This window comes from Salmo trutta, unplaced genomic scaffold, assembly GCF_901001165.1.
Source record: "Salmo trutta unplaced genomic scaffold, fSalTru1.1, whole genome shotgun sequence".
In the NCBI taxonomy this organism is placed as follows: Eukaryota; Metazoa; Chordata; class Actinopteri; order Salmoniformes; family Salmonidae; genus Salmo; species Salmo trutta.
In genome coordinates, this window is record NW_021822532.1 from 332,416 (window position 1) to 359,449 (window position 27,034).

The 27,034-nt window shown below is 42.0% G+C and overlaps 2 long non-coding RNA genes across 3 annotated transcripts; both read right to left on the bottom strand.

Annotated features, from left to right (window-relative positions):
* Positions 1–485: 485 nt before the first annotated feature.
* LOC115182553 (uncharacterized) lies at positions 486–7,543 on the bottom strand. 2 transcript variants are annotated; one of them, XR_003873811.1, is made up of 3 exons: positions 7,499–7,543; positions 841–957; positions 486–542 (listed from the first exon to the last, which is right to left on the bottom strand). It is a non-coding gene; the product is annotated as an uncharacterized LOC115182553 (long non-coding RNA). The 2 variants fall into 2 exon arrangements; XR_003873812.1 differs by lacking the exon at positions 7,499–7,543 and adding an exon at positions 6,679–6,698.
* An 82-nt stretch (positions 7,544–7,625) lies between these two features.
* Positions 7,626–26,599, bottom strand: LOC115182554 (uncharacterized). The gene is made up of 3 exons (XR_003873813.1): positions 26,524–26,599; positions 9,769–9,836; positions 7,626–7,642 (listed from the first exon to the last, which is right to left on the bottom strand). It is a non-coding gene; the product is annotated as an uncharacterized LOC115182554 (long non-coding RNA).
* Between the last annotated feature and the right edge of the window lie 435 nt (positions 26,600–27,034).

A 27,034-nucleotide genomic window follows, 5' to 3' on the forward strand; every position in this document is an offset into this window, starting at 1 on the left:
CTACATTATCATTGAGTTACACAGCTACTTTTGCTGTACTTTAGCCACAGCTTTTAAATGTTATAAAACAGCATTCAACATGAGGCAGACAGATCTTACATTTCTCCAGTATGTCAGCGAGCTCCTTCTGGTTCATTTTCCTCAGGACGTGCAGTGTGATCTTCAGAGCCCCCTCTCTGGCACTGCTCTCCTGCTTCTCATCTTCAGCATCCACCACTTCCTCATCCTGCTTCTGACTCTCAAAGCCTTCTGGGAGTTCAGCACTAAGAATCCTCTTGAACATCTTCAGCTCGTTCTTCACAAATGTCATAATTTTCTCTTCAAGCATCTGAAATAAATCAAGTAATTAAGTTAAGCAAGAGAAGAAATGCTTTCTCATTAACACATGAATGAATGATTGACAGATCAACTTTACTTGAAGTAAACAAAAACAAATGTACATAACAGGACCACATACACTGAATATAGAGTCCAGGTCTGTTTGATGACTCTGGGAAGACTGACCACTGAGAATCTCTGACTCTGATCTCTCCTGTTGGTTTCTGTGGACAAAACACACACACACACACACACACACACACACACACACACACACACACACACACACACACACACACACACACACACACACACACACACACACACACACACACACACACACACACACACACGGAGGGAATGTTGTGTTTGTTTAATATTGTTTTAGGACTATGAAAATGGACTAAAGGATTAGCCTATGGATTATGAAAACAACCAAAAGAAATGGTAAAATGGGAGAGGAGAAATGACTAGAGACAGTGTTGTTTAACTCACTGACCATGACCCATGAGTGCTTCTTACCTTTGTTCAGTAGAAAAGTCTCCCTCTCTAAACTCTATAGGATGATCCATAGACCAGTCACTCTTCATGGACACACAGCTGGGTACAGGGGAGGCTGGTCTCTCCTGCTTGATTGGTCTTCAACACAACAGAGACAAACATTACATCTCTCATCTACTCTGAGCTCAGATGGGAAACATAAGAAGACTTTCATTCCAAAATGCAACATATCTCTTTACAGAAATGTTCATAAATTAGTCTTTATTGTTTAAAGAAATTAGTAAAGAGATTGTTGTGTTTTTTCACTATCTAATCATGGGGTTGTTCAATGACAGACATGTATTTGTTTAAAATCTATCACTTGATGGTTTCATTTCAGAGACAAATAATATTTTTTGCTAAATGCAATATATCTGCCTCACTCTCAGAGAAATCAGTAGTACTGCTAGGTTTAACACAGTAATAATATATATCTGTCTCACTCTCAGAGAAATCAGTAGTACTGCTAGGTTTAACACAGTAATAATATATATCTGCCTCACTCTCAGAAAATCAGTAGTACTGCTAGGTTTTATACAGTAATAATATATATCTGCCTCACTCTCAGAGAAATCAGTAGTACTGCTAGGTTTTATACAGTAATAATATATATCTGTCTCACTCTCAGAGAAATCAGTCGTACTGCTAGGTTTTATACAGTAATAATATATATCTGCCTCACTGTCAGAGAAATCAGTAGTACTGCTAGGTTTAATACAGTAATAATATATATCTGCCTGTCAGAGAAATCAGTAGTACTGCTAGGTTTTACACAGCAATAATATATATCTGCCTCACTCTCAGAGAAATCAGTAGTACTGCTAGGTTTTACACAGTAATAATATATATCTGTCTCTCAGAGAAATCAGTAGTACTGCTATGTTTTATACAGTAAAAAATAACATAGTACTACATTTTTAATGAAGAAATGTACAAATGATACATTTGTGACATCAATATATATATATATATATTTTAAAAAATATTCAAGAAATTTGTATGTGATCTGTTTGTAAAACATTTACATTTGACACTTTTGTCATTTAGCAGATGTCCTTATCCAGGGCCTGGTTTCCCAAAAGCATCTGAAGGCTAAATGAATCGTTAGAACCTTCATAGGAACATCGTTAAATCTCAGAGCTTGAAAGAGAGCGACCCGTCTCTACCTATTTTACTGGTTTGTGACTCACTGACTCTACCCCCAGCCAGAGGGGAATAAAGTAGCCCAGGAGTTAACCTGTTATGGCTAGGGGGCAGTATTTTCACAGCCGGATAAAAAACGTACCCGATTTAATCTGATTATTACTCCTGCCCAGAAACTAGAATATGCATATAATTATTAGCTTTGGATAGAAAACACTCCAAAGTTTCTAAAACTGTTTGAATGGTGTCTGTGAGTATAACAGAACTCATTTGGCAGGCCAAAACCTGAGAAGATTCCATGCAGGAAGTGCCCTGTCTGACAATTTCTTGCCCTTCTTGATTATCTCTATCCATTACAGAGGATCTCTGCTGTTACGTGACACTTCCTATGGCTCCCATGGGCTCTCAGAAGGCGGCAAAAAGCTGAATCGTGGCTTTGCAGGCTCTGGCTGAAAAAAAGTAGAGCGTTTGGGTAGTGGCTGGTTACAGTACTGTGAGACTCAGGCGCGTGCACGAGTCGACCGAATGCTTTATTTTCTTTTGTCTGTTTACCTAAACGCAGATTCCCGGTCGGAATATTATCGCTTTTTTACGAGAAAAACGGCATAAAAATTGATTTTAAACAGCGGTTGACATGCTTCAAGTACGGTAATGGAATATTTAGAATTTTTTTGTCACGAATTGCGCCATGCTCGTCACCCTTATTTACACTTCGGATAGTGTCTTGAACGGACGAACAAAACGCCGCTGTTTGGATATAACTATGGATTATTTTGAACCAAACCAACATTTGTTATTGAAGTAGCAGTCCTGGGAGTGCATTCTGACGAAGACAGCAAAGGTAATAACATTTTTCTTATAGTAAATCTGACTTTGATGAGTGCTACATTTGCTGGGTGTCTAAATAGCTAGCCGTGATGGCTGGGCTATCTACTCAGAATATTGCAAAATGTGCTTTCACTGAAAAGCTATTTTAAAATCGGACACCTAAATTGCACAAAGGAGTTCTGTATCTATAATTCTTAAAATAATTGTTATGTTTTTTGTGAACGTTTATCGTGAGTAATTTAGTAAATTCACCGGAGGTTTGCGGGGGGTATGCTAGTTCTGAACGTCACATGCTAATGACAAAAGCTGGTTTTTGATATAAATATGAACTTGATTGAACAAAACATGCATGTATTGTATAACATAATGTCCTAGGTGTGTCATCTGATGAAGATCATCAAAGGTTAGTGCTGCATTTAGCTGTGGTTTTGTTTTTTGTGACATTATATGCTAGCTTGAAAATGGGTGTCTGATTATTTCTGGCTGGGTACTCTGCTGACATAATCTAATGTTTTGCTTTCGCTGTAAAGCCTTTTTGAAATTGGACATTGTGGTTAGATAAAGGAGAGTCTTGTCTTTAAAATGCTGTGAAATAGTCATATGTTTGAAAAAATGGAAGTTTTTGTATTTTACAGGAATTTGTAATTCGCGCCACGCCTATCATTGGATATTGGAGCAGGTGTTCCGCTAGCGGAACGTCTAGATGTAAGAGGTTTTTTAACACACTCAGGTCAGGGAGAGTTGGAGAGGCAGGTTTATGGTTCCCCCCCTAGACTCTCAGGAGTTAACACACTCAGGTCAGGGAGAGTTGGAGAGACAGGTTTATGGTTCCCCCCTAGACTCTCAGGAGTTAACACACTCAGGTCAGGGAGAGTTGGAGAGGCAGGTTTATGGTTCCCCCCTAGACTCTCAGGAGTCTAGGGGAGGTTAAGACCTCTGGGGACTGAAGTATCCATAACATACTATAGTCCTTCTGTAGGTTTAGACCTCTGGGACTAAACATACTATAGTCCTTCTGTAGGTTTAGACCTCTGGGACTAAACATACTATAGTCCTTCTGTAGGTTTAGACCTCTGGGACTAAACATACTATAGTCCTTCTGTAGGTTAAGACCTCTAGGACTAAACATACTATAGTCCTTCTATAGGTTAAGACCTCTGGGACTAAACATACTATAGTCCTCTAGGTTTAGACCTCTGGGGACTGAAGTATCCATAACATACTATAGTCCTTCTGTAGGTTTAGACCTCTGGGACTAAACATACTATAGTCCTTCTGTAGGTTAAGACCTCTGGGACTAAACATACTATAGTCCTTCGATAGGTTAAGACCTCTGGGGACTGAACATACTATAGTCCTCTAGGTTAAGACCTCTGGGACTAAACATACTATAGTCCTTCTGTAGGTTAAGACCTCTGGGACTAAACATACTATAGTCCTTCTATAGGTTAAGACCTCTGGGGACTGAAGTATCCATAACATACTATAGACCTTCTGTAGGTTAAGACCTCTGGGGACTGAAGTATCCATAACATACTATAGTCCTTCTATAGGTTAAGACCTCTGGGGACTGAACATACTATAGTCCTTCTATAGGTTAAGAACTCTGGGGACTGAAGTATCTATAACATACTATATTCCTTCTGTAGGTTAAGACCTCTGGGACTAAACATACTATAGTCCTTCTATAGGTTAAGACCTCTGGGACTAAACATACTATAGTCCTTCTGTAGGTTAAGACCTCTGGGGACTAAACATACTAAAGTCCTCTAGGTTAAGACCTCTGGGGACTGAAGTATCTATAACATACTATAGTCCTTCTATAGTTTAAGACCTCTGGGACTAAACATACTATAGTCCTTCTGTAGGTTAAGACCTCTGGGACTAAACATACAATAGTCCTTCTATAGGTTAAGACCTCTGGGGACTGAAGTATCTATAACATACTATAGTCCTTCTATAGGTTAAGACCTCTGGGACTAAACATACGATAGTCCTTCTATAGCTTAAGACCTCTCTGGACTGAAGTATCTATAACATACTATAGTCCTTCTATATGTTAAGACCTCTGGGACTAAACATACTATAGTCCTCTAGGTTAAGACCTCTGGGACTAGACATACTATAGTCCTCTAGGTTAAGACCTCTGGGACTAAACATACTATAGTCTTTCTATAGGTTAAGACCTCTGGGGACTGAAATATCTATAACATACTATAGTCCTTCTATAGGTTAAGACCTCTGGGGACTGAAGTATCCATAACATACTATAGTCCTCCAGGTTAAGACCTCTGGGACTAAACATACTATAGTTGTTCAATAGGTTAAGACCTCTGGGACTAAACATACTATAGTCCTTCTATAGGTTAAGACCTCTGGGACTAAACATACTATAGTCCTTCTATAGGTTAAGACCTCTGGGACTAAACATACTATAGTCTTTCTATAGGTTAAGACCTCTGGGGACTGAAATATCTATAACATACTATAGTCCTTCTATAGGTTAAGACCTCTGGGGACTGAAGTATCCATAACATACTATAGTCCTCTAGGTTAAGACCTCTGGGACTAAACATACTATAGTTGTTCAATAGGTTAAGACCTCTGGGACTAAACATACTATAGTCCTTCTATAGGTTAAGACCTCTGGGACTAAACATACTATAGTCCTTCTATAGGTTAAGACCTCTGGGACTAAACATACTATAGTCCTTCTATAGGTTAAGACCTCTGGAGACTAAACATACTATAGTCCTTCTATAGGTTTAGACCTCTGGGACTAAACATACTATAGTCCTTCTGTAGGTTAAGACCTCTGGGACTAAACATACTATAGTCCTTCTATAGGTTAAGATCTCTGGGACTAATCATACTATAGTCCTTCTATAGGTTAAGACCTCTGGGGACTGAAGTATCTGTAACATACTATAGTCCTTCTATAGGTTAAGACCTCTGGGGACTAAACATACTATAGTCCTTCTATAGGTTAAGACCTCTGGGACTAAACATACTATAGTCCTTCTATAGGTTAAGACCTCTGGGGACTGAACATACTATAGTCCTCTAGGTTAAGTCTTCTATAGGTTAAGACCTCTGGGACTAAACATACTATAGTCCTTCTGTAGGTTAAGACCTCTGGGACTAAACATACAATAGTCGTTCTATAGGTTAAGACCTCTGGGGACTGAAGTATCTACAACATACTATAGTCCTTCTATAGGTTAAGACCTCTGGGACTAAACATACTAAAGTCCTCTAGGTTAAGACCTCTGGGGACTGAAGTATCTATAACATACTATAGTCCTTCTATAGGTTAAGACCTCTGGGGACTGAAGTATCTATAACATACTATAGTCCTTCCTTCTATAGGTTAAGACCTCTGGGACTAAACATACTATAGTCCTTCTATAGGTTTAGACCTCTGGGACTAAACATACTATAGTCCTTCTGTAGGTTAAGACCTCTGGGACTAAACATACTGTAGTCCTTCTATAGGTTAAGACCTCTGGGACTAAACATACTATAGTCCTCTAGGTTAAGACCTCTGGGACTAAACATACTATAGTCCTTCTATAGGTTAAGACCTCTGGACACACAAACACACACACACACACACACACACACACACACACACACACACACACACACACACACACACACACACACACACACACACACAGGGAGGGCACGTTGTGTTTGTTTAATATTGTTTTAGGACTATGAAAATGGATAAAAGTATTAGCCTATGGATTATGAAAACAACCAAAAGAAATGTGAAAATGGGAGAGGAGAAATGACTAGAGACAGTGTTGTTTAACTCACTGACCATGACCCATGAGTTTTTCTTACCTTTGTTCAGTAGAAAAGTCTCCCTCTCTAAAGTGTATAGGTTGAATCATAGACCGGTCACTCTTCATGGACACACAGCTGGGTACAGGGGAGGCTGGTCTCTCCTGCTTGATTGGTCTTCAACACAACAGAGACAAACATTACATCTCTCATCTACTCTGAGCTCAGATGGGGAAACATAAGAAGAGTTCCAAAACGCAACATATCACTTTACAGAAATTAGCATTTATTGTTTAAAGAAATTATGTATTAATTATTACATCTCTCACAGACAAGGATTTGTTTAAAATCTATCACTTGATGGTTTCATTTCAGAGAGACAAAAATCATGTTTTTTATGCAAAATGCTGTATATCTCCCTCACTCTCAAATGTGACCCACCGGCTCAATTTGGTAATTAACTAAATAACTACATATATAGGGATTTTGGTTTATGTCAGTTTAATTGTTTGTTATGGTATAAGTTCTTATTTTATGATTGTAAGTGATAAAATGAACTACTAATTCTGAGTAATTACTACTTTAGTAAGGAATAACACCTTTTTTAAGCACTACTGCAGTTGCTAAATAATTCCAATAGATGGGAACATAAGACCACAATGACATTTCAGAATATGAGTTTAGTTTTCTCCCTGGATACACCACCACTCCCCACACTTCCTGCAGAACCCCTGCAGTACCTCCACAGACCCCGGATTGAGAACCCCTGATTTAGCAGATGCTCTTATCCAGAGAGATTTATATTAACTGCATTCACCTTAAGATAGCTATTTATTTAGGAAATAAACTTAATGAATTATTCATAAAATTGTTATCTCACCTCTTAGCTTTGGTGTCATGTCCCCCAGAGAGACGCATTTTGGAGGCAGGGCCCCCCTCCTCTCTCTCCCCAGAGAGACTCATTTTAGAGGCAGGGCCCCCCTCCTCTCTCTCCCCAGAGAGACTCATTTTAGAGCACTGACCCCTGTAAACAGAGATCCAGCATGTTGGTTGTGGTTAACACAGTGACAACTAAACAGAGATCCAGCATGTTGGTTGTGGTTAACACAGTGACAACTAAACAGAGATCCAGCATGTTGGTTGTGGTTAACACAGTGACAACTAAACAGAGATCCAGCATGTTGGTTGTGGTTAACACAGTGACAACTAAACAGAGATCCAGCATGTTGGTTGTGGTTAACACAGTGACAACTAAACAGAGATCCAGCATGTTGGTTGTGGTCAACACAGTGACAACTAAACAGAGATCCAGCATGTTGGTTGTGGTTAACACAGTGACAACTAAACAGAGATCCAGCATGTTGGTTGTGGTTAACACAGTGACAACTAATTATTGAATGTCAATTGTTCTCATTTATTCATTATCTCTTTGAGAAATAAAACATTTACTAACAGACATAGAAACAGTCAGGTGATTTAATGCATCACATTAACATGTAGTTGTGACATTTAATCTCCATGGTAACTGTCAATAATAATAATTATAAGTCACTGTTTGTTAAGGTAGTAATAGACAGTACAGCAACAATAATAATAATAATAATAATAATAATAATAATAATAATAAGTCACTGTTTGTTAAGGTAGTTATAGACAGTACAGCAACAATAATAATAATAATAATAATAATAATAATAATAATAAGTCACTGTTTGTTAAGGTAGTTATAGAAAGTACAGCAACAATAATAATAATAATAATAATAATAATAATAATAAGTCACTGTTTGTTAAGGTAGTTATAGACAGTACAGCAACAATAATAATAATAATAATAATAATAATAATAATAATAAGTCACTGTTTGTTAAGGTAGTTATAGACAGTACAGCAACAATAACAATAATAATAATAATAATAATAATAATAATAATAATAATAATAATAATAAGTCACTGTTTGTTAAGGTAGTTATAGACAGAACAACAACAATAATAATATTAATAATAATAATAATAATAAGTCACTGTTTGTTAAGGTAGTTATAGACAGTGCAGCAACACAAGGCCATGTCTCACACGTATTTGTATTCACTAACAGTAGGATATTTATTGTCTTTCAATCTGTTCTTTTCTAAACGTATCTGAGAATGTAGACAGAAGGGCTAAAACGGACATGATTGATCCGAGGAGGAAATCATTGATCCATTCAGAAATGTTTTATGCATCAAGTAAGAGATGTCAAATCATGTAAAGTAGGCTAGGTTATAATGTATAATAGCAGTTTGTTAGTGATATGCAGATCAAGGTCTATACCTCGGCTATAACCTACATATCATAGATGACCAGCCTAAACCTGTTCAGATCAACATAATGTTATAGTCCTACCAGTAGCAGGACAGAGAATGTACTGTATATAGCCTACATATCATAGATGACCAGCCTAAACCTGTTCAGATCAACATAATGTTATAGTCCTACCAGTAGCAGGACAGAGAATGTACTGTATATAACCTACATATCATAGATGACCAGTCTAAACCTGTTCAGATCAACATAATGTTATAGTCCTACCAGTAGCAGGACAGAGAATGTACTGTATATAACCTACATATCATAGATGACCACTCTAAACCTGTTCAGATCAACATAATGTTATAGTCCTACCAGTAGCAGGACAGAGAATGTACTGTATATAACCTACATATCATAGATGACCACTCTAAACCTGTTCAGATCAACATAATGTTATAGTCCTACCAGTAGCAGGACAGAGAATGTACTGTATATAACCTACATATCATAGATGACCAGCCTAAACCTGTTCAGATCAACATAATGTTATAGTCCTACCAGTAGCAGGACAGAGAATGTACTGTATATAACCTACATATCATAGATGACCAGCCTAAACATGTTCAGATCAGTTCACAGAGAACATCAGGTTTGTCAGCATGATAAGTGATCATAGCCTTATAATAGTTTGTAGGTAGACTAGACCTACAGTACGAGAGTCTGCCCGTCTTTCCTACATACCAACACATTTATTTAATGTTACCGAGAAATATGTGTCACAGGTTCAACATCCATTTTGTAACTGTGTAGGCTACAAACATATTTTTAATTTCATATGAGGAAATCACATAACCTACAGTCACTGGTGCAGCCGCCTGTTTTCTTGTAGATGAAGTAGCTTTCACAGGCAACTCATTCAACCAGCCTAAACAACAGTAAATAAAAGATGTCAAATGGTCAAAGTGAATCCTGATATAGCCATATACATTAGAGAGAGGTATATATATCCTGATATAGTCATATACATTACAGAGAGGTATATATATCCTGATGTAACCATATACATTAGAGAGAGGTATATATATCCTGATATAGTCATATACATTAGAGAGAGGTATATATATCCTGATATAGCCATATACATTAGAGAGAGGTATATTGCTACAGATGTTGGATCTTAATTTGAACCAGTTTGCCGCAGCAGGAAAATAATCCCGCAGAAACAGGACATTTGAATTATTATGTGGATTATAATTAATGAACAATTTTAAAATGGAAAAGTGTAATTTATCATCTTCAGAAACCTTTTTTTAACCTTAAATATACTCAAATACATGACACGTTTTAGTTTTCCTGCAAGAGGGTGATCATATTTTTCTTTCCCCATGCTGTGGCCCACTGTACTGTATATCAACTGTATATCCACTGTACTGTTTATCAACTGTATATCCACTGTTCTGTATATCAACTGTATAGCCACTGTACTGTTTATCAACTGTATAGCCACTGTACTGTATATAAACTGTATAACCACTGTACTGTATTTAACTGTATAGCCACTGTACTGTTTATCAACTGTATATCCACTGTACTGTATATTTGTATATCCACTGTTCATTCTCTTATAGCTCTATGCTCACTCTACCTAGTTGTGTATAATGTTGTAGGGAAACTTAGTGTGAACTCTTCTGTCTGTATTCTGTCTCTAAATGTTGTCTATCACTAGCAGCACCATATCAACTTGTCGTGTATTAGAGGTTTAAAAAGGCTTCTGAAGTTTGGAATTTCAACTTAGAAATTTCAGACCTGAGTTTTCCTTACGAAAATCGTATCAACCACTACAAAAATGTCCATGAATTATAATTCACATAATTATTCACATTTTCTGTTGCTGCAGGAATATTTTCCTGCTGTAGTAAACTGGCTCAAATTAAGATCCTACATATGTACGTGCAAATGTACTTGGTGAATAAAGGTGATTGTGATTCTACAAAGGTTGAGTCTCTAGATTCCCTTGTTGCTCTGGAGAAATAATGAAATGGTTGTCATGGTGATTTAAACAGGGACCTGGTTACCTCCCAACTCTGATGTCATTTGTTACATTTCACCCTGTTGATAAAGGCAGCTACAAGGATGAACCCAGAAGACAACATCAGTATAAATAGGGTTAACCCAGTATCAGTATCAATAGGGTTAACCCAGTATCAGTATTAATAGGGTTAACCCAGTATCAGTATTAATAGGGTTAACCCAGTATCAGTATCAATAGGGTTAACCCAGTATCAGTATTAATAGGGTTAACCCAGTATCAGTATTAATAGGGTTAACCCAGTATCAGTATTAATAGTGTTAACCCAGTATCAGTATTAATAGTGTTAACCCAGTATCAGTATCAATAGGGTTAACCCAGTATCAGTATAAATAGGGTTAACCCAGTATCAGTATAAATAGGGTTAACCCAGTATCAGTATCAATAGGGTTAACCCAGTATCAGTATCAATAGTGTTAACCCAGTATCAGTATCAATAGTGTTAACCCAGTATCAGTATTAATAGGGTTAACCCAGTATCAGTGTTAATAGTGTTAACCCAGTATCAGTATCAATAGGTTTAATCCAGTATCAGTATAAATCTATGGCGACAGCCAAAGAACCCTTTTAGATTGTAGATAGTGTAGGAGCGATCACCCTGGGACACACAGATGGGCACAGAACGAATTCACCCCACGCATCTAATTTATATCAAAAACATTTTAAGGAGAGTAGGACTATTATCACACTCTCCCCCAAAAATATAATTAACTATATTAATACACACAACAATATCACCAACTATATGAATATACATAACAATATCATCAACTATATTAATACACATAACAATATCATCAACTATATTAATACACATAACAATATCATCAACTATATTAATACACATAACAATATCATCAACTATATGAATACACATAACAATATCATCAACTATATTAATACACATAACAATATCATCAACTATATTAATACACATTACAATACCATCAACTATATGAATACACATAACAATATCATCAACTATATTAATACACACAACAATATCACCAACTATATTAATATACACAACAATATCATCAACTATATTAATACACACAACAATATCATCAACTATATTAATACACACAACAATATCATCAACTATATTAATACTGTTGGATTCGGGGTCAACATGGAACATTGTTCAACTCAGAAGTACAGGAACATTAGTTCCTAAAGAGACATGAGGGGTGGAGCCATAATGAAGCTTGGAGGGGCTGAGTGCAGGGAACATGATGACATGTGGCAGTACTGATAAGGGGAGAAACCGTTGAAGGCTCATATCACTCAGCTCCCTGCTCAGCAATTATGATGTAATGTTTAGCGATAAGGAGGAAACTCCACCCAAAGTGGGGTCTGAATACTACCACGGGGGTATTTATTCTATTTAACCTTTATTTAAATAGGCAATGACGGCCTAGGAACAGTGGGTTAAATGCCTTGTTCAGGGGCAGAACGAGAGATTTTTACCTTGTCAGCTACGGGATTTGATCTAACAACCTGTCGGTTACTGGCCCAACTCTCTAACCACTAGGCTACCTGCTGGTTACTGGCCCAACACTCTAACCACTAGGCTACCTGCTGGTTACTGGCCCAACACTCTAACCACTAGGCTACCTGCTGGTTACTGGCCCAACGCTCTAACCACTAGGCTACCTGCTGGTTACTGTCCCAACACGCTAACCACTAGGCTACCTGCTTGTTACCGGCCCAACACTCTAACCACTAGGCTACCTGCTGGTTACTGGCCCAACACTCTAACCACTAGGTTACCTGCCAGTTACTGGCCCAACACTCTAACCACTAGGCTACCTGCTGGTTACTGGCCCAACACTCTAACCACTAGGTTACCTGCTGGTTACTGGCCCAACTCTCTAACCACTAGGTTACCTGCTGGTTACTGGCCCAACGCTTTAACCACTAGGCTACCTGCTGGTTACAGTCCCAACACTCTAACCACTAGGCTACCTGCTGGTTACTGGCCCAACGCTCTAACCACTAGGCTACCTGCTGGTTACTGTCCCAACACTCTAACCACTAGGCTACCTGCTTGTACCGGCCCAACACTCTAACCACTAGGCTACCTGCTGGTTACTGGCCCCAACACTCTAACCACTAGGTTACCTGCCAGTTACTGGCCCAACACTCTAACCACTAGGCTACCTGCTGGTTACTGGCCCAACACTCTAACCACTAGGTTACCTGCCGGTTACTGACCCAACACTCTAACCACTAGGCTACCTGCTGGTTACTGACCCAACACTCTAACCACTAGGTTACCTGCTGGTTACTGACCCAACACTCTAACCACTAGGCTACCTGCTGGTTACTGACCCAACACTCTAACCACTAGGTTACCTGCTGGTTACTGCCCCAACACTCAAACCACTAGGTTAACTGCTGGTTACTGACCCAACACTCTAACCACTAGGTTACCTGCTGGTTACTGACCCAACACTCTAACCACTAGGTTACTTGCTGGTTACTGGCCCAACACTCTAACCACTAGGCTACCTGCTGGTTACTGGCCAAACACTCTAACCACTAGGCTACCTGCTGGTTACTGACCCAACACTCTAACCACTAGGTTAACTGCTGGTTACTGACCCCAACACTCTAACCACTAGGTTACCTGCTGGTTACTGACCCAACACTCTAACCACTAGGTTACTTGCTGGTTACTGGCCCAACACTCTAACCACTAGGTTACCTGCCAGTTACTGGCCCAACACTCTAACCACTAGGCTACCTGCTGGTTACTGGCCCAACACTCTAACCACTAGGTTACCTGCTGGTTACTGGCCCAACTCTCTAACCACTAGGTTACCTGCTGGTTACTGGCCCAACGCTTTAACCACTAGGCTACCTGCTGGTTATAGTCCCAACACTCTAACCACTAGGCTACCTGCTGGTTACTGGCCCAACGCTTTAACCACTAGGCTACCTGCTGGTTACTGTCCCAACACTCTAACCACTAGGCTACCTGCTTGTTACCGGCCCAACACTCTAACCACTAGGCTACCTGCTGGTTACTGGCCCAACACTGTAACCACTAGGTTACCTGCCAGTTACTGGCCCAACACTCTAACCACTAGGCTACCTGCTGGTTACTGGCCCAACACTCTAACCACTAGGTTACCTGCCGGTTACTGACCCAACACTCTAACCACTAGGCTACCTGCTGGTTACTGACCCAACACTCTAACCACTAGGTTACCTGCTGGTTACTGACCCAAAACTCTAACCACTAGGCTACCTGCTGGTTACTGACCCAACACTCTAACCACTAGGTTACCTGCTGGTTACTGACCCAACACTCAAACCACTAGGTTAACTGCTGGTTACTGACCCAACACTCTAACCACTAGGTTACCTGCTGGTTACTGACCCAACACTCTAACCACTAGGTTACTTGCTGGTTACTGGCCCAACACTCTAACCACTAGGCTACCTGCTGGTTACTGGCCCAACACTCTAACCACTAGGCTACCTGCTGGTTACTGACCCAACACTCTAACCACTAGGTTAACTGCTGGTTACTGACCCAACACTCTAACCACTAGGTTACCTGCTGGTTACTGACCCAACACTCTAACCACTAGGTTACTTGCAGGTTAAAGGCCCAACACTCTAACCACTAGGCTACTTGCTGGTTACTGACCCAACACTCTAACCACTAGGTTACCAGCTGGTTACTGACCCAACACTCTAACCACTAGGCTACCTGCTGGTTACTGACCCAACACTCTAACACTAGGCTACCTGCCGCCCCTACACTCTAACCACTAGGCTACCTGCCTCCCCAACGCTCTAACCACTAGGTTACTTGCTGGGTTACTGACCCAACACTCTAACCATTAGGTTACCTGCTGGTTACTGACCCAACACTCTAACCACTAGGCTACCTGCTGGTTACTGGCCCAATACTCTAAACACTAGGTTACCTGCTGGTTACTGACCCAACGCTCTAACCACTAGGTTACCTGCTGGTTACTGACCCAACACTATAACCACTAGGTTACCTGCTGGTCACTGACCCAACGCTCTAACCACTAGGCTCTAACCACTAGGTTACCTGCTGGTTACTGACCCAACACTATAACCACTAGGCTACCTGCTGGTTACAGTCCCAACACTCTAACCACTAGGCTACCTGCTGGTTACTGGCCCAACGCTCTAACCACTAGGCTACCTGCTGGTTACTGTCCCAACACTCTAACCACTAGGCTACCTGCTTGTTACCGGCCCAACACTCTAACCACTAGGCTACCTGCTGGTTACTGGCCCAACACTCTAACCACTAGGTTACCTGCCAGTTACTGGCCCAACACTCTAACCACTAGGCTACCTGCTGGTTACTGGCCCAACACTCTAACCACTAGGTTACCTGCCGGTTACTGACCCAACACTCTAACCACTAGGCTACCTGCTGGTTACTGACCCAACACTCTAACCACTAGGTTACCTGCTGGTTACTGACCCAACACTCTAACCACTAGGCTACCTGCTGGTTACTGACCCAACACTCTAACCACTAGGTTACCTGCTGGTTACTGACCCAACACTCAAACCACTAGGTTAACTGCTGGTTACTGACCCAACACTCTAACCACTAGGTTACCTGCTGGTTACTGACCCAACACTCTAACCACTAGGTTACTTGCTGGTTACTGGCCCAACACTCTAACCACTAGGCTACCTGCTGGTTACTGGCCCAACACTCTAACACCTAGGCTACCTGACCCAACACTCTAACCACTAGGTTACCTGCTGGTTACTGACCCAACACTCTAACCACTAGGTTACCTGCTGGTTACTGACCCAACACTCTAACCACTAGGTACTACCCAACTTAAAGGTACTTGTGGTACTGGCCCAACACTCTAACCACTAGGCTACTTGCTGGTTACTGACCCAACACTCTAACCACTAGGTTACCAGCTGGTTACTGACCCAACACTCTAACCACTAGGCTACCTGCTGGTTACTGACCCAACACTCTAACCACTAGGCTACCTGCCGCCCTAACACTCTAACCACTAGGCTACCTGCCTCCCCAACGCTCTAACCACTAGGTTACTTGCTGGTTACTGACCCAACACTCTAACCATTAGGTTACCTGCTGGTTACTGACCCAACACTCTAACCACTAGGCTACCTGCTGGTTACTGGCCCAATACTCTAAACACTAGGTTACCTGCTGGTTACTGACTCAACGCTCTAACCACTAGGTTACCTGCTGGTTACTGACCCAACACTCTAACCACTAGGTTACCTGCTGGTCACTGACCCAACGCTCTAACCACTAGGCTCTAACCACTAGGTTACCTGCTGGTTACTGGCCCAACGCTCTAATCACTAGGTTACCTGCTGGTTACTGACCCAACACTCTAACCACTTGGCTACCTGCTGGTTACTGGCCCAACACTCTAACCACTAGGCTACCTGCTGGTTACTGGTCCAACACTCTAACCACTAGGTAACTTGTTGGTTACTGGCCCAACGCTCTAACCACTAGGCTACCTGCTGGTTACTGGCCCAACGCTCTAACCACTAGGTTACCTGCTGGTTACTGGCCCAACGCTCTAACCACTAGGCTACTTGCTGGTTACTGACCCAACACTCTAACCACTAGGCTACCTGCTGGTTACTGGCCCAACACTCTAAACACTAGGTTACCTGCTGGTTACTGACCCAACACTCTAACCACTAGTCTACCTGCCTCCCCAACGCTCTAATCACTAGGTTACCTGCTGGTTACTGACCCAACACTCTAACCACTAGGCTAACTGCTGGTTACTGGCCCAACACTCTAACCACTAGGTTACCGGTCCAACACTCTAACCACTAGGCTACCTGCCTCCCCAACGCTCTAACCACTAGGTTACTTGCTGGTTACTGACCCAACACTCTAACCATTAGGTTACCTGCTGGTTATTGACCCAACACTCTAACCACTAGGCTACCTGCTGGTTACTGGCCCAATACTCTAAACACTAGGTTACCTGCTGGTTACTGACCCAACGCTCTAACCACTAGGTTACCTGCTGGTTACTGACCCAACACTCTAACCACTAGGTTACCTGCTGGTCACTGACCCAACGCTCTAACCACTAGGCTCTAACCACTAGGTTACCTGCTGGTTACTGGCCCAACGCTCTAATCACTAGGTTACCTGCTGGTTACTGACCCAACACTCTAACCACTTGGCTACCTGCTGGTTACTGGCCCAACACTCTAACCACTAGGTAACTTGTTGGTTACTGGCCCAACGCTCTAACCACTAGGCTACCTGCTGGTTACTGGCCCAACGCTCTAACCACTAGGTTACCTGCTGGTTACTGGCCCAACGCTCTAACCACTAGGCTACTTGCTGGTTACTGACCCAACACTCTAACCACTAGGCTACCTGCTGGTTACTGGCCCAACACTCTAAACACTAGGTTACCTGCTGGTTACTGACCCAACACTCTAACCACTAGTCTACCTGCCTCCCCAACGCTCTAATCACTAGGTTACCTGCTGGTTACTGACCCAACACTCTAACCACTAGGCTAACTGCTGGTTACTGGCCCAACACTCTAACCACTAGGTTACCGGTCCAACACTCTAACCACTAGTCTACCTGCCTCCCCAACGCTCTAATCACTAGGTTACCTGCTGGTTACTGACCCAACACTCTAACCACTAGGTTACCTGCTGGTTACTGACCCAACACTCTAACCACTAGGTTACCTGCTGGTTACTGACCCAACACTCTAACCATTAGGTTATCTGCCTCCCCAACACTCTAACCACTAGGCTACCTGCTGGTTACTGACCCAACACTCTAACCACTAGGTTACCTGCTGGTTACTGACCCAACACTCTAACCACTAGGCTACCTGCTGGTTACTGACCCAACACTCTAACCACTAGGTTACCTGCTGGTTACTGACCCAACACTCAAACCACTAGGTTAACTGCTGGTTACTGACCCAACACTCTAACCACTAGGTTACTTGCTGGTTACTGGCCCAACACTCTAACCACTAGGCTACCTGCTGGTTACTGGCCCAACACTCTAACCACTAGGCTACCTGCTGGTTACTGACCCAACACTCTAACCACTAGGTTACCTGCTGGTTACTGACCCAACACTCTAACCACTAGGTTACCTGCTGGTTACTGACCCAACACTCTAACCACTAGGTTACTTGCTGGTTACTGGCCCAACACTCTAACCACTAGGCTACTTGCTGGTTACTGACCCAACACTCTAACCACTAGGTTACCAGCTGGTTACTGACCCACACTCTAACCACTAGGCTACCTGCTGGTTACTGACCCAACACTCTAACCACTAGGCTACCTGCCGCCCCAACACTCTAACCACTAGGCTACCTGCCTCCCCAACGCTCTAACCACTAGGTTACTTGCTGGTTACTGACCCAACACTCTAACCATTAGGTTACCTGCTGGTTACTGACCCAACACTCTAACCACTAGGCTACCTGCTGGTTACTGGCCCAATACTCTAAACACTAGGTTACCTGCTGGTTACTGACCCAACGCTCTAACCACTAGGTTACCTGCTGGTTACTGACCCAACACTCTAACCACTAGGTTACCTGCTGGTCACTGACCCAACGCTCTAACCACTAGGCTCTAACCACTAGGTTACCTGCTGGTTACTGGCCCAACGCTCTAATCACTAGGTTACCTGCTGGTTACTGACCCAACACTCTAACCACTAGGCTACCTGCTGGTTACTGGCCCAACACTCTAACCACTAGGCTACCTGCTGGTTACTGACCCAACACTCTAACCACTAGGCTACCTGCTGGTTACTGGCCCAACACTCTAACCACTAGGCTACCTGCTGGTTACTGGCCCAACACTCTAACCACTAGGTTACCGGTCCAACACTCTAACCACTAGGTTACCTGCTGGTTACTGACCCAACACTCTAACCACTAGGCTACCTGCTGGTTACTAGTCCAAAACTCTAACCACTAGGCTACCTGCTGGTTACTGGCCCAACGCTCTAACCACTAGGTTACCTGCTGGTTACTGGCCCAACACTCTAACCACTAGGTTACCTGCTGGTTACTGACCCAACACTCTAACCACTAGGCTACCTGCTGGTTACTGGCCCAACACTCTAAACACTAGGTTACCTGCTGGTTACTGACCCAACACTCTAACCACTAGTCTACCTGCCTCCCCAACGCTCTAATCACTAGGTTACCTGCTGGTTACTGACCCAACACTCTAACCACTAGGCTAACTGCTGGTTACTGGCCCAACACTCTAACCACTAGGTTACCGGTCCAACACTCTAACCACTAGGCTACCTGCCTCCCCAACGCTCTAACCACTAGGTTACTTGCTGGTTACTGACCCAACACTCTAACCATTAGGTTACCTGCTGGTTATTGACCCAACACTCTAACCACTAGGCTACCTGCTGGTTACTGGCCCAATACTCTAAACACTAGGTTACCTGCTGGTTACTGACCCAACGCTCTAACCACTAGGTTACCTGCTGGTTACTGACCCAACACTCTAACCACTAGGTTACCTGCTGGTCACTGACCCAACGCTCTAACCACTAGGCTCTAACCACTAGGTTACCTGCTGGTTACTGGCCCAACGCTCTAATCACTAGGTTACCTGCTGGTTACTGACCCAACACTCTAACCACTTGGCTACCTGCTGGTTACTGGCCCAACACTCTAACCACTAGGTAACTTGTTGGTTACTGGCCCAACGCTCTAACCACTAGGCTACCTGCTGGTTACTGGCCCAACGCTCTAACCACTAGGTTACCTGCTGGTTACTGGCCCAACGCTCTAACCACTAGGCTACTTGCTGGTTACTGACCCAACACTCTAACCACTAGGCTACCTGCTGGTTACTGGCCCAACACTCTAAACACTAGGTTACCTGCTGGTTACTGACCCAACACTCTAACCACTAGTCTACCTGCCTCCCCAACGCTCTAATCACTAGGTTACCTGCTGGTTACTGACCCAACACTCTAACCACTAGGCTAACTGCTGGTTACTGGCCCAACACTCTAACCACTAGGTTACCGGTCCAACACTCTAACCACTAGTCTACCTGCCTCCCCAACGCTCTAATCACTAGGTTACCTGCTGGTTACTGACCCAACACTCTAACCACTAGGTTACCTGCTGGTTACTGACCCAACACTCTAACCACTAGGTTACCTGCTGGTTACTGACCCAACACTCTAACCATTAGGTTATCTGCCTCCCCAACACTCTAACCACTAGGCTACCTGCTGGTTACTGACCCAACACTCTAACCACTAGGTTACCTGCTGGTTACTGACCCAACACTCTAACCACTAGGCTACCTGCTGGTTACTGACCCAACACTCTAACCACTAGGTTACCTGCTGGTTACTGACCCAACACTCAAACCACTAGGTTAACTGCTGGTTACTGACCCAACACTCTAACCACTAGGTTACTTGCTGGTTACTGGCCCAACACTCTAACCACTAGGCTACCTGCTGGTTACTGGCCCAACACTCTAACCACTAGGCTACCTGCTGGTTACTGACCCAACACTCTAACCACTAGGTTACCTGCTGGTTACTGACCCAACACTCTAACCACTAGGTTACCTGCTGGTTACTGACCCAACACTCTAACCACTAGGTTACTTGCTGGTTACTGGCCCAACACTCTAACCACTAGGCTACTTGCTGGTTACTGACCCAACACTCTAACCACTAGGTTACCAGCTGGTTACTGACCCAACACTCTAACCACTAGGCTACCTGCTGGTTACTGACCCAACACTCTAACCACTAGGCTACCTGCCGCCCTAACACTCTAACCACTAGGCTACCTGCCTCCCCAACGCTCTAACCACTAGGTTACTTGCTGGTTACTGACCCAACACTCTAACCATTAGGTTACCTGCTGGTTACTGACCCAACACTCTAACCACTAGGCTACCTGCTGGTTACTGGCCCAATACTCTAAACACTAGGTTACCTGCTGGTTACTGACCCAACGCTCTAACCACTAGGTTACCTGCTGGTTACTGACCCAACACTATAACCACTAGGTTACCTGCTGGTCACTGACCCAACGCTCTAACCACTAGGCTCTAACCACTAGGTTACCTGCTGGTTACTGGCCCAACGCTCTAATCACTAGGTTACCTGCTGGTTACTGACCCAACACTCTAACCACTAGGCTACCTGCTGGTTACTGGCCCAACACTCTAACCACTAGGCTACCTGCTGGTTACTGACCCAACACTCTAACCACTAGGCTACCTGCTGGTTACTGGCCCAACACTCTAACCACTAGGCTACCTGCTGGTTACTGGCCCAACACTCTAACCACTAGGTTACCGGTCCAACACTCTAACCACTAGGTTACCTGCTGGTTACTGACCCAACACTCTAACCACTAGGCTACCTGCTGGTTACTAGTCCAAAACTCTAACCACTAGGCTACCTGCTGGTTACTGGCCCAACGCTCTAACCACTAGGTTACCTGCTGGTTACTGGCCCAACACTCTAACCACTAGGTTACCTGCTGGTTACTGACCCAACACTCTAACCACTAGGCTACCTGCTGGTTACTGGCCCAACACTCTAAACACTAGGTTACCTGCTGGTTACTGACCCAACACTCTAACCACTAGTCTACCTGCCTCCCCAACGCTCTAATCACTAGGTTACCTGCTGGTTACTGACCCAACACTCTAACCACTAGGCTAACTGCTGGTTACTGGCCCAACACTCTAACCACTAGGTTACCGGTCCAACACTCTAACCACTAGGCTACCTGCCTCCCCAACGCTCTAACCACTAGGTTACTTGCTGGTTACTGACCCAACACTCTAACCATTAGGTTACCTGCTGGTTATTGACCCAACACTCTAACCACTAGGCTACCTGCTGGTTACTGGCCCAATACTCTAAACACTAGGTTACCTGCTGGTTACTGACCCAACGCTCTAACCACTAGGTTACCTGCTGGTTACTGACCCAACACTCTAACCACTAGGTTACCTGCTGGTCACTGACCCAACGCTCTAACCACTAGGCTCTAACCACTAGGTTACCTGCTGGTTACTGGCCCAACGCTCTAATCACTAGGTTACCTGCTGGTTACTGACCCAACACTCTAACCACTTGGCTACCTGCTGGTTACTGGCCCAACACTCTAACCACTAGGTAACTTGTTGGTTACTGGCCCAACGCTCTAACCACTAGGCTACCTGCTGGTTACTGGCCCAACGCTCTAACCACTAGGTTACCTGCTGGTTACTGGCCCAACGCTCTAACCACTAGGCTACTTGCTGGTTACTGACCCAACACTCTAACCACTAGGCTACCTGCTGGTTACTGGCCCAACACTCTAAACACTAGGTTACCTGCTGGTTACTGACCCAACACTCTAACCACTAGTCTACCTGCCTCCCCAACGCTCTAATCACTAGGTTACCTGCTGGTTACTGACCCAACACTCTAACCACTAGGCTAACTGCTGGTTACTGGCCCAACACTCTAACCACTAGGTTACCGGTCCAACACTCTAACCACTAGTCTACCTGCCTCCCCAACGCTCTAATCACTAGGTTACCTGCTGGTTACTGACCCAACACTCTAACCACTAGGTTACCTGCTGGTTACTGACCCAACACTCTAACCACTAGGTTACCTGCTGGTTACTGACCCAACACTCTAACCATTAGGTTATCTGCCTCCCCAACACTCTAACCACTAGGCTACCTGCTGGTTACTGACCCAACACTCTAACCACTAGGTTACCTGCTGGTTACTGACCCAACACTCTAACCACTAGGCTACCTGCTGGTTACTGACCCAACACTCTAACCACTAGGTTACCTGCTGGTTACTGACCCAACACTCAAACCACTAGGTTAACTGCTGGTTACTGACCCAACACTCTAACCACTAGGTTACTTGCTGGTTACTGGCCCAACACTCTAACCACTAGGCTACCTGCTGGTTACTGGCCCAACACTCTAACCACTAGGCTACCTGCTGGTTACTGACCCAACACTCTAACCACTAGGTTACCTGCTGGTTACTGACCCAACACTCTAACCACTAGGTTACCTGCTGGTTACTGACCCAACACTCTAACCACTAGGTTACTTGCTGGTTACTGGCCCAACACTCTAACCACTAGGCTACTTGCTGGTTACTGACCCAACACTCTAACCACTAGGTTACCAGCTGGTTACTGACCCAACACTCTAACCACTAGGCTACCTGCTGGTTACTGACCCAACACTCTAACCACTAGGCTACCTGCCGCCCCAACACTCTAACCACTAGGCTACCTGCCTCCCCAACGCTCTAACCACTAGGTTACTTGCTGGTTACTGACCCAACACTCTAACCATTAGGTTACCTGCTGGTTACTGACCCAACACTCTAACCACTAGGCTACCTGCTGGTTACTGGCCCAATACTCTAAACACTAGGTTACCTGCTGGTTACTGACCCAACGCTCTAACCACTAGGTTACCTGCTGGTTACTGACCCAACACTCTAACCACCAGGTTACCTGCTGGTCACTGACCCAACGCTCTAACCACTAGGCTCTAACCACTAGGTTACCTGCTGGTTACTGGCCCAACGCTCTAATCACTAGGTTACCTGCTGGTTACTGACCCAACACTCTAACCACTAGGCTACCTGCTGGTTACTGGCCCAACACTCTAACCACTAGGCTACCTGCTGGTTACTGACCCAACACTCTAACCACTAGGCTACCTGCTGGTTACTGGCCCAACACTCTAACCACTAGGCTACCTGCTGGTTACTGGCCCAACACTCTAACCACTAGGTTACCGGTCCAACACTCTAACCACTAGGTTACCTGCTGGTTACTGACCCAACACTCTAACCACTAGGTTACCTGCTGGTTACTGACCCAACACTCTAACCACTAGGTTACCTGCTGGTTACTGACCCAACACTCTAACCAGTAGGTTATCTGCCACCCTGAAGACATGTCTGTGTCTGAATTACAGCTGTATCGATCCTTTGGGAAGAATAAAACATTAATCTACTGCACATCAATCACTCCACTCTTTAATTGCTAAATTGTAATTATTTCGCCACTATGGCCTTTTTCTTGCCTTACCTCCCTAATCTTACTTCATTTGCACACACTGTATATATACTTTTTCTATTGTGTTATTGCCTGTATGTTTGTTTATCCCATGTGTAACTATGTGTTGTTTGTGTTGCACAACTTTGCTTTATCTTGGCCAGGTCGCAGTTGTAAATGAGAACTTGTTCTCAACTGGCCACCTGGTTAAATAAAGGTTAAATAAAAATAAAAAATAAAACTTGGTTAATCTTCTCTTGTGTCCGTGAGTTATTTACTCTGAAAATTAGAACCAAACAATATACATAACAATATCATCAACTATATGAATACACACAACAATATCACCAACTATATTAATACACATAACAATATGAATACAGATAACAATATCATCAACTATATGAATACACACAACAATATCAACAACTATATGAATACACACAACAATATCATCAACTATATTAATACACATAACAATACCATCAACTATATTAATACACACAACAATATCATCAACTATATTAATACACATAAGAATATCATCAACTATATGAATATACACAACAATATCATCAACTATATTAATACACATTACAATATCATCAACTATATGAATACACATAACAATATCATCAACTATATGAATACACACAACAATATCATCAACTATATTAATACACACAACAATATCACCAACTATATTAATACACATAACAATATGAATACACATAACAATATCATCAACTATATGAATACACACAACAATATGAACAACTATATGAATACACACAACAATATCATCAACTATATTAATACACATAACAATATCATCAACTATATGAATATACACAACAATATCGTCAACTATATTAATACACATTACAATATCATCAACTATATGAATACACATAACAATATCATCAACTATATGAATACACATAACAATATCACCAACTATATGAATACACACAACAATATCATCAACTATATTAATACACATAACAATATCATCAACTATATGAATATACACAACAATATCATCAACTATATGAATACACACAACAATATCATCAACTATATTAATACACACAACAATATCACCAACTATATTAATACACACAACAATACCATCAACTATATTAATACACAAAACAATATCATCAACTATATTAATACACATAACAATACCATGAACTATATTAATACACACAACAATATCATCAACTATATTAATACACATAACAATATCATCAACTATATGAATACACATAACAATATCACCAACTATATGAATACACACAACAATACCACCAACTATATTAATACACACAACAATATCACCAACTATATTAATACACATAACAATATCATCAACTATATGAAAACACATGACAATATCACCAACTATATGAATACACATAACAATATCACCAACTATATTAATACACATAACAATATCATCAACTATATGAATACACATAACAATATCACCAACTATATTAATACACACAACAATATCATCAACTATATTAATACACACAACAATATCATCAACTATATTAATACACACAACAATATCATCAACTATATTAATACACATAACAATACCATCAACTATATTAATACACACAACAATATCATCAACTATATGAATACGCACAACAATATCATCAACTATATTAATACACATAACAATATCATCAACTATATGAATACACACAACAATACCATCAACTATATTAATACACACAACAATACCATCAACTATATTAATACACACAACAATATCATCAACTATATGAATACACACAACAATATCACCAACTATATTAATACACATGACAATATCACCAACTATATTAATATACACAACAATATCATCAACTATATGAATACACATAACAATATCACCAACTATATTAATACACACAACAATACCATCAACTATATTAATACACATAACAATATCACCAACTATATGAATACACACAACAATATCATCAACTATATTAATACACACAACAATATCATCAACTATATGAATACACACAACAATACCATCAACTATATTAATACACATAACAATACCATCAACTATATTAATACACACAACAATATCACCAACTATATGAATACACATAACAATACCATCAACTATATGAATACACATAACAATATCATCAACTATATTAATACACACAACAATATCATCAACTATATGAATACACATAACAGTATCATCAACTATATTAATACACATAACAATATCATCAACTATATTAATACACATAACAATATCACCAACTATATTAATACACACAACAATATTATAAACTATATTAATACACACAACAATACCATCAACTATATTAATACACATAACAATATCCTCATCTTACCTTTTATCTCTGTCTAAACAGAAGCAGAGTCTGGAATTAGTTACTTTTGTTTACTCAACTCATTTACGTCTCAGGTTTTGCCTGCTCTCTCTCTCTCTCTCTCCCTATCTCTCTCAAACACACACACACACACACGCACACACACGCACACACACGCACACACACGCACACACACGCAGACACACGCAGACACACGCAGACACAGCCAACCAATGGAACAAATAACAAATGGTCTAAATAAAACAGAAATGTACAGAAACATATCGTTGCCTCTAAAGTTCCAAGAGATATTATATTTTTGTACCAACTGATATTGTATTCACGTTCATTTGAGGCATTAGAATGTATGGAAGAGACATGGTTTTATGAAATCTCCTAGCAGCTCCTCTCTCCCCAGGGGTAGCACCTCCTCTCTCTCCCCAGGGGTAGCAGCTCCTCTCTCCCCAGGGGTAGAAGCTCCTCTCTCCCCAGGGGTAGCAGCTCCTCTCTCCCCAGGGGTAGCAGCTCCTCT